This window comes from Ailuropoda melanoleuca, chromosome 13 (assembly GCF_002007445.2).
Source record: "Ailuropoda melanoleuca isolate Jingjing chromosome 13, ASM200744v2, whole genome shotgun sequence".
Taxonomy (NCBI): domain Eukaryota; kingdom Metazoa; phylum Chordata; class Mammalia; order Carnivora; family Ursidae; genus Ailuropoda; species Ailuropoda melanoleuca.
The window spans coordinates 49226470-49241670 of record NC_048230.1 but is presented as its reverse complement, the minus strand read 5'-3'; the positions used below and the strand labels follow the sequence as shown (position 1 = coordinate 49241670).

The 15201-nt window shown below is 40.8% G+C and overlaps 1 pseudogene; it reads left to right on the top strand.

Moving 5' to 3' along the window:
* Positions 1-5088: 5088 nt before the first annotated feature.
* Positions 5089-6239, top strand: LOC100468982 (annotated as a pseudogene).
* The last annotated feature ends 8962 nt before the right edge of the window (positions 6240-15201 follow it).

Below are 15201 nucleotides of genomic sequence, written 5' to 3'. Positions count from 1 at the left end.
TCTATTTGAACGCAAAACATTTTTCTAAAGGTAACAATTTGTGCCACGCTTTCTAAAGGTGTCTAGACTATATAGAATTATGTATTGACCTTTACAGAATAAATAAAAATAATAATAAACCACTAAGCTCCCCAATAAAGCCTAGTATGAGGAGGGTCTAGAGTTGAGCGGAATCTTTATCTCCCTTCATTTTTATTTAAATGTGGGCAAAATCATACCCCCAAAAATGACCACCTCCGCAAAACCTGTCTATGTCAAATGGCCTTCTATTTTAATGGTTTCTTGGACATGACTGGTCATCTCTGTATGCAACAAGTATGTACAGAGTACAGAATCTCTACCAGCCACTGAGCATTTTGCTCTCATGCAGTTTACATTCTATTAGGGGAGACACACATTTACCAAATAAATAATCAAAAGAATTACAGATGGCGACAAGCTCTCTGAGCTAATAAAAAGAATGGTGCAATGGGGAATGGGAGATATCTGGGGAGGGATTCCACTTTAGATGAATAGCCAGAGAGGGCTTCTCAGGGGAGGTGACTTTTCTTATGGGAATACAAAAGATGAGAAGGAGCTGGCCATCCATGTGAGTAGGTAACATCAATTTTTTTTATTAACATTGATTATTAAAACACTATACTTAATATTTACGGGGTACTTTAACATGGGAGAGGGGCTGTCCTAGGCCCTTTTGGTGAATTCTCTCTTTTAATCTCTTTGAAACTCTTTGAGGACGTATCCTATTATCTGTGCAAGATGTACCCTAACCTGCGCCCGGTTGTACAAAATTTTGAAAAGTGATATTTGAAACACGGTGAATAATTCATGAAAAGTATGCTTTTAACAACGGCCACACTAAAAAGGCCGTTGCAGTAAGCACTTAATTTGGGTAATTGCTACCCAGGTTCCTATTTTAGAGTTAGGGGATTTGGTGTCTCTGTGGTAATTCCCCTGTGTTTAAACACGCATAAGCTATGAACAACTCAAGTTTGCTGGTTTTGTCTAATGTATTCTATCAGTTAGGAATGTGTTCAGCTGCCCGTGACAGAACCTTGACTTGGAGTGGCATAGATAAACAGAGGCTTCTAACTCACTTCACAGGAATCCTGAAGAATTCTGAAAGCGGTTCCTGGTGTTACTTAAGCAGATCATCAATAGCAGGGCCGGTGCCTACAACAATTCTCTTGGCTTCTTTCTCTGGGTGGCAAGATGGTATCACATCTTAGCCCAAGGCAGAGAGGAGACGGAAAGACAGCCCGGCCAATTCTCTCTTTTATCAGGAATGCAAATGCTTTGTAGCTGCCCTTCCATTTTCTCAACCACGTGAAATACACAGAGATACCTAGATAGCAAGATACTAGTTAGATGCCTAGATAACTAGCTAGACAGACAGAAAAATGTATGTTTAATAACACTACCACACACACAGAGAAAGAAGGATTCATAATTTTCTGTTGCACAGACCTTGATGAAACATCTAGAAAGATCTATCCAGTGCCTGTAGTTTTTAAGGATTAGGGAAGATAATAGGAAAAAACTTTCAAATCGTAAGAGAGCCATTTGTATAATTCTATGTAAAGCAGTTTGAAAGCCGAGATGAAAGAGTTGTCCAGAAGAATGCTATTTATTAAAACTGACCCTGGTGGAGACAAAAAAAAACTGAAGCAAATCAGTTACCACAGGGGAAAAAGATACCCCTCACATTACCATAGTGAGTAGCAGGACAAGATGGACCCAGGCTCGGGTCAGAGTGGGAAACTAGGGAATGGAAGGACACCTGAGGGAGGCTTATGGGGTGTCTGTTTCTTGACCTCGATGCTGATTAAACAAATTTATTTGAGAAAATTCATTGAGTTATATGCCCATGATTCATGAAGATTTCAGTCTGTATACTATACTTCAAAAAAAAAACATTTTTAAATGAGAGAAAGGAAGAAGGCACTACACTCAGGTAGTTTTACAGAGAATTCTACTAAATCTTTAAAGACTGAATGATTCCAATACTACTTAAATTATTCCAGAGTATAACCAAAGGAAAATTTCAAAATAATTCTTGAAAAGCAGGTATAACACTGATTTTAAGATATGCCAAAGATTGTATCCAAAAATAAAATTACAGACCAATCTCACTTATAATGTCAATGTAAAATCTTAAAATACAAGCAAACAGAATCCAATATTGTATTTAAAAAATAATCCATCATGCCTAGATGAGATTTATTCTATGAATTCAAGGTTGGTTCAATATTCACAGAATAGCAATATTTGCAAAATTTAATACCCGTTTATATTTTTGGAAATCCAATAAAATAGTAATCAATGGGTGCTTTCTTAATGACTGTATGTATACTATATATATATATATATATATATAAAGTACACTGTCTATATATGCATATATAGTATCTAAAATGTACGTTCCTATGTTTTATAGAAACATATTAATTACAAATATATTAAATATTATATTTAACTATAAATGTTTTATTAATAATAGATGATCAAATAACCAATTAATATAGCTATGTTAAATAGCTATATTAATTTTTTCTCCCCAAACCAACATTTTACTTAAAAAGAAACCTCTAAAAGCTTTCCCATTCATGTCAGGAAACAAAAAAGACAAGGATGCCATATCACCATACTATTTATCATTGTATTGGAAATACACACCAATTCAATTAGACAAAAGAAAGCAATTAGAGTCCTGAGAATTTGAAAGGAAGAAGTAAAACTTTTACTTTTATCTTGTACTGCAAATGATGTAACTGATTATCACGAGTCCCCTCAAAAAATCCACAGAAAAATAATTACTAAAAAATGAGAATTTAGTAAAGAACAGGTTTATGAGATCAACATGAAAACTCACTAGCCTTTCAAAACTGGGTAGACTATCCAGACAGAAAAGTCAAAAACAGCTGACTTGAACAATACTATAGACCAAGTGGACCTAAACAGATATACACAGAACTTTCTTCTCAACAGAAATAGGATAAATCAATGTTAAGTCATAACACGAGTTTTAATAAATTTAAGAAGATCAAAATTATTCCAAGTGTCTTCCCCATCCAAAATAAAATAAAACTAGAAATCAGTAAGTGTAAAAAATGAGAAAATTCAAATATGTGGAAACAATGCATTCTTGAACGACTATTGGGTCAAAGAGAAAATTAAAAGGAATTTTTAAAATATCTTGAGACAGACAAAAATGAAAATACAACATACCAAAACCTAAAGGATGCAGTAAAAGCAGTACTAAGAGGGAAGTTTATAGTGATAAATACCGACATTAAAAAAGAGGAAAGATCTCGAATAAACAACCTAACTTTATACCTCAAAGAACTAGAAAAAGAACAAACTAAGCATAAAGCTAGCAGAAGGAAGGAAATAATAAAGATTAGGCCAGACATAAATCAAATAGAAAAACAATAGGAAAAAAAAAACCCCTACAGGTTGGTTTTTTGAAAAGATAAACAAAATCAAGAAACCCTTAGCTAGACTAAGGAAAAAAAAGAGCAGACTCAGGGTGCCTAACTGGCTTAGTCAGTGGAGCAATGTGACTCTTGATCTTGGGGTCATGGGTTCAAGTCCCACGTTGGGTGTAGAGATTGCTTAAAAATAAAATCTTTTTTAAGAGAGCGAAGACACTCAAATTTTTAAAATCGGAAATGAAAGAGGAGACATTACAACGGATGCTTCAGAAATAAAAAGGATCATAAGAGAATATTATGAACAATTAAATGCCAACAAATTGGACAACCTAGAAGAAGGAGATAAATTCTTAGAAACATACAACCTACCAACACTGAATCAAGAACAAATAGAAAGCCTGAACAAACCCACAACAAATCAAGAGATTGTATTAGTAATCAAAACCCTCCCAACAAAGAAAAGCTTAGGACCAGATGGCTTCCTGGGTGAATTCTGTAAACATTCAAAGAAGAATTAATACCAATTCTTCTTAAATTCTCCCAAAATAACAGAAAAAGAGGGAACACTTCCAAACTCGTATTATGAGGTCAGTATTACCCTGATACCAAAGCCAGATAAAGACCACAAGAAAAGAGAACTACAGGCCAATATCCTTGATGAACACAGATGCAAAAACCCTCAATAAAATACTAACAAAATTTAATAGCACATTAAAGGGATCATACGCCATGACTCAGCGGGATTTACCCCGAAGTTGCAAAGACAGCTCAACATACGCGAATCATCCCATGTGGGACTGTACACTAACAAAACGAAGGATAGAAACTACACGATCATCTCGGTGGATGCAGAGGAACATTCGACGAAGTTCTATATCCATTCGTGATAAAAACTCTCAACAAAATAGGTACTTACATCAACCCAATGAAGGCCAGCATGAAAAAGTCCACACCTAATACCATAATCGATGGGCAAAAACAGAAAGCTTTTCCTCTAACATCCAGCACAAGGCAAGGACCCTAACTCCTGCCACGTCTGTTCAACATAGTACCGGAAGTTGTAGCCAGAACAATTAGACAAGAAAAAGAAATAAAAGTCATCCAAATTGGAGAGGAAGAGGTAAAATCACCTCTGTTTGCAGAGGACCATGATCCCAAATACAGAAAACTCGGAAGGCTCAACAACAGCTGTTAGAATAAACGGATTCAGTGAAGTTGCAAAATTAAAAATTGACATAAAAATTCGTCACGTTTCTATATACAAACAACAAACTATCCAGAAAGGAAGTTAAGAAAACAATCTAGGCTGTGGGAAGATGGTGCGGGAGCCTGGTGACCTGGAGGATGGGCAGCTTTCCGACCTGGGTTCTTTTTTTTTTTTTTTAATGTTTTTTTATTATATTATGTTAGTCGCCATACAGTACATCCCCGGTTTCCGATGTAAAGTTCGATGATTCATTTTGCGTATAACACCCAGTGCACCATGAAATACATGCCCTCCTTACTACCCATCACCAGTCTATCCCATTCCCCACCCCCTCCCCTCTGAGGCCCTCAGTTTGTTTCTCAGAGTCCATAGTCTCTCATGCTTCATTCCCCCTTCTGATTACCCCCCCCCCTTTCTTTATCCCTTTCTTCCGACCTGGATTCTGACATGACAGTTACACGCCGTGACAGGCGGCTGCAGGGACCAAAGACACTAGGTGGGGACAGCAACGTGAGGCCCTTCCAGGGTACGGCAACACCAGTATCACATGATCAGACTGTTAAAAAGTGTGGATTCAAGTGAAGAGAGTTTTCCTGACAGAGATGATAATAGCTGTCTTTGGAAATGCAAGTGACAGAAGTGTTGAACCCTCCTTCCAAGCCAGAGCAGCCAGGGACCACCTGTTCCTGGAGGAGGTTAACGACATAGGGGGCGCTGGGCTACAAGAACGGAGTCAAGGCACAGTGGCCGCTGAACTTGGTGTCTTGGGAATGGAGGGTGCTATTGACAGAAGCAGACAACGGGAGACCTGCAATGATTTGCTTGCTTAGAAACTTAGGAGGAAATTTCAAGAACACACAAAAAAATTAGACAAAGACCTAGATGACGATATGCACGGTGGCCAAAAAGATGGGATCAAAGGAAAATGGGCAAGGTGGTCTCACACAGAACTGACCTGCTAAAGACAGGCAAGGGGACAGACTAGGAATGAACTCTAAAGGCCGGTATCAGATCACAGAGGACGATTCACAGGAGAAACGGGCTGATGATATTTCTTTCAGTTTGCGGGAAATTTCTTTCAGATTGCAGATCTTTCCAGAGAAAGATCTGGTAGCACAAGTAGTGAGGATAATGGGGAACAAAACGGTAACTGACCTTCTGATGAAAACTGCCAAAGTTGAACAAACTGCTGGCCTTTTCATAATGAATGCTAGTCAAAGAAAAACACCAGGTGGAGTTTTCCTGGATCTCCTGAAAAGCACTCCCAGCGTCAGCGAGGAATAAGCGAAGGACATTTTCTACATTGAAAATCAAAAGCAGTATGAACATAAAAAAGCTGCTAGGAAGAGAACACAAGTGTTGGGGAAAAAAGATGAAACAAGCTATTAAAAATCTAAATGTTCAAGAAGATGGAGACGCATCATGAGAAACTTTGCAAGTGACACCAATGAGGCACTGGCCTCTCTTGCCGAGCCCCCGGAAAGCCACACAGAGGCCACGGTGGATGCATAGGAAGTCACTGAGGTTGATCGTTCTCATGATGTGGACATCTTTTAGTCCATTGTGAAGAATAAACCTTTCTAACATAAATTTGTAATAAGCCACTTCTACTGAGATTACTTTGTTTCACTTTGCACTGATAAACATAAAAATCTGGAGAGAAAGAACTGTTTTCTTGTTTAAAATAGAATTGAATTTGTGGGGAGATGAATGTTATTCTTTTTTAAGATTTTATTTATTTATTTGAGATGGAGAGAGTGAGCACGAGCTGGGCGGGAGGCAGAGGGAGAAGGAGAAGCAGACCCCCCACGGAGCGGGGAGCCCCACGCAGAGCTCGATCCCAGGACCCCAGGATCACAACCTGAGCCAAAGGCAGACGCTCAACCGACTGAGCCACTCAGGTGCCCCTGGAGATGAGTGCTATTGATAGGAACATTCCTCGCGTCTGACAAAATACTTAAACGTCTATAGCAGAGGATTTAATTTCTCATTCTGTTGCATGTGTAATTACTACTTGATAATTACTTTTGCCTAGGACATTGTAACATGCTATTCGAAAATTTGTTTTCTTTTTCTGATTTATCTTTGCAGCAAATTATGATTGGTTCAAAACATGCCATTAAAAGATCCTAATAGGGCACATAAATTATTAAGCTATTACAAATGCATTCAAATTTAGTTTTTCTGTGTTCTAAGAACTTTTAGGCAATTTTAAGGATAGAGACTAAAATTAGAATAGGTTTACACTGATGGCTCTTCCCACTTATGTTAACTAAATTAACATCAGAAGCTTTTCAAAGACGTATTGGTTCTTAACTTTAACTTTGTTTTTTACTTCTTTTTAATTAACTCAGTCATACACTAAATACTGAATGTGATCGATACCTGTGTAATTGCCATGAAAATTTTAAAAATTCCCAGGGGTTGCCTAAGACTGTTTCACCTTATGTTTAAAAAGTTGGGTATTAAAAATGTTACTTTGGGGGCACCTGGGTGGCACAGCGGTTAAGCGTCTGCCTTCGGCTCAGGGCGTGATCCCGGCGTTATGGGTTCGAGCCCCACATCAGGCTCCTCTGCTATAAGCCTGCTTCTTCCTCTCCCACTCCCCCTGCTTGTGTTCCCTCTCTCGCTGTCTGTCTCTATCTCTGTCAAATAAATAAATAAAATCTTTAAAAAAAAATGTTACTTTGGCAAAAAAACAAAGATTGGTACAAAGAAATTACAAAATGAAGGAAATTAAAGAAGACACAGGTGAATGGAAAGACGTTCCATATTCATGGATTGGAAAAATTAATATTGATACAATGTCCATAATATCCAAAATTATCTATAAATTCAGTGTAATTTCTATCAAAATCCCAAAGGCATTTTTTACAGAAATAGAGAAAAATTCTAAAACTATTTTGGAACAAAAGACCCCAAATAATCATAGCCATCTTTAATAAGAAGACAAAGCTAGAGGGATCACACTGAAATATATTTCAAAATATATTACAAAACTACAGTAATCAAAACAGTATGGTACTGGCATAAGAATGGACATATAGATCAATGGAACAGAATAGAGAGCCCCAAAATAAATCCACACATCTATAGTCAATTGATTTTTGACAAAAATACTAATGAGGGAAAGGACAGTCTCTTCCTTAAAGGCTATAGGGAAAACTGGATATCTACATGCAGAAGGATGAAATTGGACCTTATCTAACACTGTATACACGAATCGACTCAAAATGGATTGAAGATGTAAATGTAAGACCTGAAACCATAAAATTAATAGAAGAAAACATAGGGGAGGGGTGCGTGTGTGGCTCAGTCAGTTGAATATCAGAGTTTTGGTTTTTTATCTTGGGTCTTGATCCCAGGGTTGTGAGTTCAAGTCCTGCTCTGGGCTCCATGCTGGATGTGGAGACTACTTGAAAAAAAAAAAAGAAAAGAAAAGAGAACATAGGGAAAAGCTACATTGGTTTGGACAATGATTTTTTGGATATCACCAAAAGCACATGCAACAAAAGCAAAACACAGACAAATGGGATTACATCAAACCAGAAGGCTTCTTCTGCACAGCAACAGAAACAAGGAACAGAGTGAAAAGGCAACCTACAGGATGGGAGAATATATGCCCAAGCCACATATCTGATAAGGGGTTAATACCCCAAATATACCTCCAAAAATCAATACAAAAAAAAAACCCAAATAACCCAATTATAAAATGGACAAAGGATCTAAATAGGTATTTCTCAGAAGAAGACAGAGAGATGACCAACAGGTGCATAAAAGGTGTTCAACATCACTAATCACCAGGAAAATGCAAATCCAAACTACTATGAGCTATCACCCTGCACCCATTAGAATGGCCGCCGTCATATAGGCAAAAGATAAGTGTCGGAGAGGATGTGAATCATAGAAAACCTTTGCACACGGCTGCTGGGAAGGTAAATTGGCTCTGCCACTATGGAAAACAATATGGAGGTCCCTCAAAAATGGAAACAGAACAAACTTATGATCCAGCAAACCCACATCTGGGTATGAAGCCAAAAGAAAGTCGATCAATATCTTGAAGAGATATTTGCACTCCCATGTTCGCTGCAGCGGTATTCACAACAGACAAGATAAGGAAACAACCGGTCTATAGATGAATGGACAAAGAAAATGTTGCACACACACACAGACACACACACTAGAATATTATTCAGTCTTAAAAAAGAAGGCAATCCTGCCACTTAGGATAAAGTAGATGAATCTGGATGACATTATGCTAAGTGAAATAAGCTTGAAACAGAAGGAAACACACTGCATGACCCACCTTATTTGTGGAATCTAAAATAGACTCATAGGGACGCCTGGGTGGCACAGCAGTTAAGCGTCTGCCTTCGGCTCAGGACGTGATCCCGGCGTTCTGGGATCGAGCCCCACATCAGGCTCCTCCGCTATGAGCCTGCTTCTTCCTCTCCCACTCCCCCTGCTTGTGTTCCCTCTCTCGCTGGCTGTCTCTATCTCTGTCGAATAAATAAATAAAATCTTTTAAAAAAAATTTTAAAAATAAATAAAATAAAATAGACTCATAGAGGCCGAGAGAATGGTGGGGAGGCTGGGGGGAAAGGGGAACTGTGGGTCAGAAGTCGAGTTGCAGTTATACGAATAAGTTCTGGAGATCTAAAGCACAGCAATGTGACCACAGTTAATACTGTATTGTGTACCTGAAATTTGCTAAGAGACTAGGTGGTAAGTGTTCTGGCTGAGAAGAAGAGAATGGTTACTATGTGGGGTGATGGAGATGTTAATTAATTCAACTATGATGACTGTTTCACAACTAGACATGTATCAAAACATCAAACTGTACAATTCAAATATATATTTTTAAATTGTCAATTATACCTCAGTAAAGGTGGGGAAGGGGGAATCAATAAGACACGACAGGTAAAACAATAAATCCTTTTGAGGAAAACACAGAAGACCGCTGGCTGGATAGGCTACCACGTTGCATTTCGTTTATACGTCTCCTTTAATCTGTAGCTCCCTCTCCAAGCCCTCTTACAGTTTCACTGTTAAGCAACCAGGTGGTTTGTCCTATCGAGTTTTCCACATTTTAGGTTTTTCTGATTGCATCCCGATAGTACAGACACATTTGGAATTCTGGTTTGAACAAACCAACTATTTTTTTTAAGGTTTTTTTTATTTGAAAGACACGGAGAGCGCAAGAGTGGTGGGGGCCGGGGGGGAGAGGGAGAAGCAGACTCCCCGCTGAGCAAGGAGCCCGATGCAGGACTTGATCCCACAACCCCGGGATCGTGACCTGAGCCGAAGGCAGACGCTTAGCCAACTGAGCCACCCAGGCGCCCCCAAATTAACTATTTTTTTTTATTTTTTATTTTTTTAAAGATTTTATTTATTTATTTGACAGAGAGAGAGAGAGACAGCCAGGGAGAGAGGGAACACAAGCAGGGGGAGTGGGAGAGGAAGAAGCAGGCTTCCCAGCGGAGCAGGAAGCCTGACGTGGGGCTTGATCCCAGGACTCTGGGATCACGCCCTGAGCCAAAGACAGACACTTAACGACTGAGCTACCCAGGCACCCCCAAATCAACTATTTTTAAAAATCATAAGATCATCCGGGAAACTGGAACAGTAACTAATATTTGACAATATTTTAAAAAGTTGTGTGAACTTTTCTATGTGTGACAGAGAATTACAGTTCTGCTTTTTCAGGAATTCTTATCCTTTAGGTGCAGCCACTGAAACAAACTACGATGTTCCCAAGTCAACGAGCTGGGCGCAAGAAGGAGCGGGGGTCGGAGCAAGGCTGTGCTGGTCACGGGCTAACAGAGACTGACTGCGAGCTGGTATTTGCTGAAACGGAGTGATGGGTTCATTACACTGTTCTCTCTTAATGTTTTTATTGAGCTATAATTGACCCAACATTGTATGAGTTTCAGGGGTACCACAGAATGATCTATGTATATATTCCAACATGACCACCCCAGTCAGCTTAGTTAACAGCCATCACCACTCAAGTTACAAACCTTTTTTTTTTTTCCTGCGGTGACCACTTTTAAGATCTACTCTCTTAGTAAATTTCAGACATGCAGCGCAGTCCCGTTAACTTCCCTCACCGGGCTACACATGACACCCCCATCTCCTTCTGTACATTTTTAACTAAAAAGTTAAAAAGAAGAACCCTAAATTGCAAGACGCAGATTTGTAAACCTTGCGATACTATGGCTGAGCACTGCGGACCTGTGCGAGCAGGACCCACACGACACACCTGTGGGGCGCGGCAACGCTATCGAGTGCCTACTACCTGCTCGACCCCGGTTTGCGTGCTTCACAAAGGATCACGCAAGGGGCTCTAAGCATCCTTGCTTCACAGATGAAGAAATTAAGGAGAAAGCCACGCAACTGTCTTGGTTTATGCTCACACAGCCAAAGCAGAGTTGGGGTTCAAATCCAGGTAGTCAGGCTCCAGAGCCTGCGATTTTAAACTCTGACCCAAGACGCTTAATTTTACTTTATTTTGTTTTTTATTTATAATCCCGTCATTTCCTGACGTCATCTCTAAGACCATCGTGGGACTCCAACTCATGGCCCAGAGGTCAAGAGTCACACGCTCTGCTCACTGAGCCAGCCAGGCACCCCACTGAATTCTTTTAAAAACACCCGAAATGGCTAGATTGGAAATAAAGCCAGCGATGCAGCCCACGGGCAACAGCTGTTCAGAACGGTTTCCTCGCCATAGATCGTGAGTGCCTCCGTTAGACCAGAACTGAACCAGAGGACAGTGACCAAGGCAGATCTGGCTCTGTCCTCAGGGGGTACGTGTCCGCTGGGAGGCAAAGCACATTTCCAAAACGAGGTTTCATTTTATGAGGCTGAGTGGAGAAGCACCGAGGGGCTTGTTGATATATTAAGTTTTGGGTTCGTCTTTGATCAACATGGTGTTCTGGTAGTTTCTCTGCATAAATCTGTGAAGAGTAATTTTTCTAATTTTAAGAACGCAACACAAGAAACAACGAGCATTGGTGAGGATGTGGAAAAGGGGCCCCTCGTGCACTGTTGGCGGGAGTGCAAGCTGGTGCAGCCACTCTGGAGAACGGTACGGAGGGTCCTCAAGAAGGTAAGAATCGAGCTGCCCTACGATCCAGCAATCGCACTACTAAGTATTTACCCAAAGGACACAAAAACACTAAACTGTGAGATCGAGCCCCGCATTGGGTCCTGTGCTCAGCACAGTCTGCCTGAGATTCTCTCTCCCTCTCCCCCTGCCCCTCCCCACCCTGCTCACATGCTCTTTCTCTCTCTCACTAAAATAAATAAATCAATCTTAAAACATACACACACAAATTCAAAGGGACACATGCACCCTGTGTTTGTTGCAGACTTGTTTATGGTAGCCGAAGTGCGGGAGCAGCCCAAGGACCTACTGATGGATGACTGGATAAAGAAGATATATATAGATATAGACACAGAGATATATAAAATGCAAGTACTTGGCCATAGAAAAGATTGAAATCTTGCCATTTGCAATGACATGGATGGATCTAGAGAATATTATGCTAAGTGAAATAAGTCAGTTAGAGAAAGACAGATACCATATGATTTCATTCACATATGGAATTTAAGAAGCAAAACCAATAAGCAAAGGGGAAAAAATAAGAGAGAAGCAAACCAAAAAACAGACTCTTAACTGTAGAGCACACACTGCTGGTCCCCGGAGGGGGGTTAGGGGGGATGGGGAAACGGGACAGGGACGAAGGAGGGCACTTGTCACGAAGAGCACCGGGGGATGGAGGGAGGTGCTGAATCGCTGTCTTGTTCACCTGAAACTAATATTATACTACATGTTAGCTATCTGGAAGATAAATGAAAACTTAAAAAAAAAAAACAAAAAAAGAATGTTTTCCCTTTTTGTCATAACATAGACTATTTTACCCACTCAGCAAATAGCTCCTGGGCGCTTACAAGCCAGCAAACACTGCGGGGCACCAAAGGGGCAGCAGGGCAGGACAGCCCTCTCATTCTGGAGGGAGATTGAGACGGTAAAATGCTAACCTAATAAATCATCAAGGAAACTCAGTGTCGCAAGGTCCATCTAAAGCAAGGGGACGTGATGGCGGTGGTGTCACTGCAGAAGGTATGATCACGGGAGGCCTGTCTTAGGAGGTGATATTGTCCTGAGACTGGAAACGTGAGAAGAGGCAGGAGCTGAGGCACGGGGCACAGCCCCAGGGAAGGTCCCAGGTGCATACCACGTCACTGAAGCACATTTGGAGACACAGATGTGTGCTTATAATGAAGGACTTTCACGACGTTGCCTGTGGACCTCCGCCGTGCGTCTCAGGTCCTTCCTTTCCAAAGCGAGTTTCTATAGAAACACCACCAAAAGTGGAGAGTTCGGCCAGACTGGTGGACCTGGGGGTGGGGTTAGGAAGAGGGCGAATGACGGGAAGACTCGCCTATCAGAAGCAGAGTTGTACCATGAACCCACTGGAGAAACAGGAGCGCATTTCCATCAACTCTCTGGTGAAGTGAGTGAGTTCATCAAGGGGCTTCTCAGTACTGGGGAGGTGCACATAGGACCTCCCTGACCCCCACCTGCCTACACTGTTCTACACATACGGCGTTGCTTCAGAGATGAAGGTCAAGTCTGAGAATAATGGAGATCAGCTGCTAGAAAGAAGGACCCATGAGCCAGAGATGAGAATCAGTTCCTCACTTTTTTTCCAAAAGGAAAGAAACAATCAAAGAAAAAAAAAAAACTTTGTTCCGCAAGGTTGGGGAACCTCAAAGGAAAGGGGGAGTTTCCATTAAACTGGGTTTCAGTGAACAAGGACTTTAAGCAAGGAATAACTGTAGACGGGGTTGGGACTGCCAAACAGCCCCTCAGACAAAGGCTAAGAATGCTTTTGTGTTTTCTCATCATCTACTCCCTGATTGCCTGGTACTTGCTTTAGAATTTTATAGATCACTAGCGAACTGGGGATCCTCGGACATGGGAATAACTGGCCAGCGAGGGCATTCTAAACTACATTCTTCAGGGTTCTGTAATTTAATAATGCTTAGCAAACATCTAGAGACCCATTAAAAATCACACTGCAAAAAGAAAAAAAAATTAAAAATCTCACTGTATTTGGTAACTCTGCAATTATTCAATATTTCTCCCTCTGTTTTGTCTTTCCCAATTACTAAGTAGTCTTTGTTGGCGGTGTCCACAATGACAACATTTTTCCGATGCCTTTCAAGTATGAAAGGTCTCGGGCTCCTAGAGTTTGAGGAACCCTTCGACGTGGTTCCATTTGGGTAACTTGATGTTACAACTTCTTTCCTTAGTTTCAAATGGAAAACTTGTTTAGTACCAGATCTCAAACACATTGGCCATAAAAAGATGTCAAGTGAAGAAGCGGAGACCCCTAAAGAAAAATGGTACCCGGGAAGGAAGATACCAGATTGCTAGGACAGCAAGTTTTTAGGAAAAATTCAAGTTTTCTTGCCTTCACACAGAAGAGAATTATCGCCACTGGAATAATTCTTATTTGTCTCCGAGAACAAGAATCCAACACAGAAATGAATACATTTCACGAAAAGGAAGAGGACTTCCCTTAATTAAACTGAAAACCTAAGAACCAGCAGGTGCTACAGGTTCGATTCAAAACGACAGCAGTGACAACAAAGCATTAACCCTTTACCCATAAAATGACAGCTTATCGTACAAACCGATTGAAAAATTACCCCATATAGAATTCTATAATTGCTTCCATCCACAACTATAAACATTTCCATTATCTCCATATAGAGGTTCAAATATTCTTATAATAGTTTTAGCAATAAACGGAAGCAGTAAGAGTAGCTTATCATTCGCCTGAAGGCTTTTACCAAGCAGTAATAGTAGGTACAGAAACCATCCGAGTCCCCGGGTGCGCCTATGACAACACGACTTCACGATCAAGGGTCAGCCCTCAATGAAAGCCAGAGATGTGCTGAAAGTAAAAGCTCAGCGCCTTATACTTCTGTACAAAAGAAAGAGAGAAAGAGAGGAAGAGGGGAAGGGAGAGAGGAAGGGAGGAAGGGAGGAAGGGAGGCAGACAGACAATAAAACAAAACCCCAGAATTTGCTTTACACTGCCCTACCTCAAATAAAGATTCAACGGATAAGTCAACCTACTTCTTCCTCAGTTGGGATGTTAAACTTGGACACAGAATCGCCTCATTGACACATCTGATCAAGGCGAGGACTTTTTCAGGTACAATTCAGTGCATCTTCTGAAACCCAAACCCTCAGCGTAAGCGCGTAAATTCGGATGGGTTTTGAGAGCCAGCTTCTGCCCAGGCCCTCGGAGCAGACACTTCTGAGCACTTGTCTTCGGCTTTCCACGGCAGCTCTGGGTTTGTCAAAGCCGGTTCAACCACCTGGCAACATTAAGAACGTTGTCCTGCTAGGCCTGCTTCTTGCTCGTTGAGCTCTTCCTGAAATGATACTGATACTTTGGCTTCTGACCCAGATGCTTGACACCCGTCTTTAGAGAGTGAGAGAGGAGTTCCATCACAGCCGACAGGATCCAGACCGTC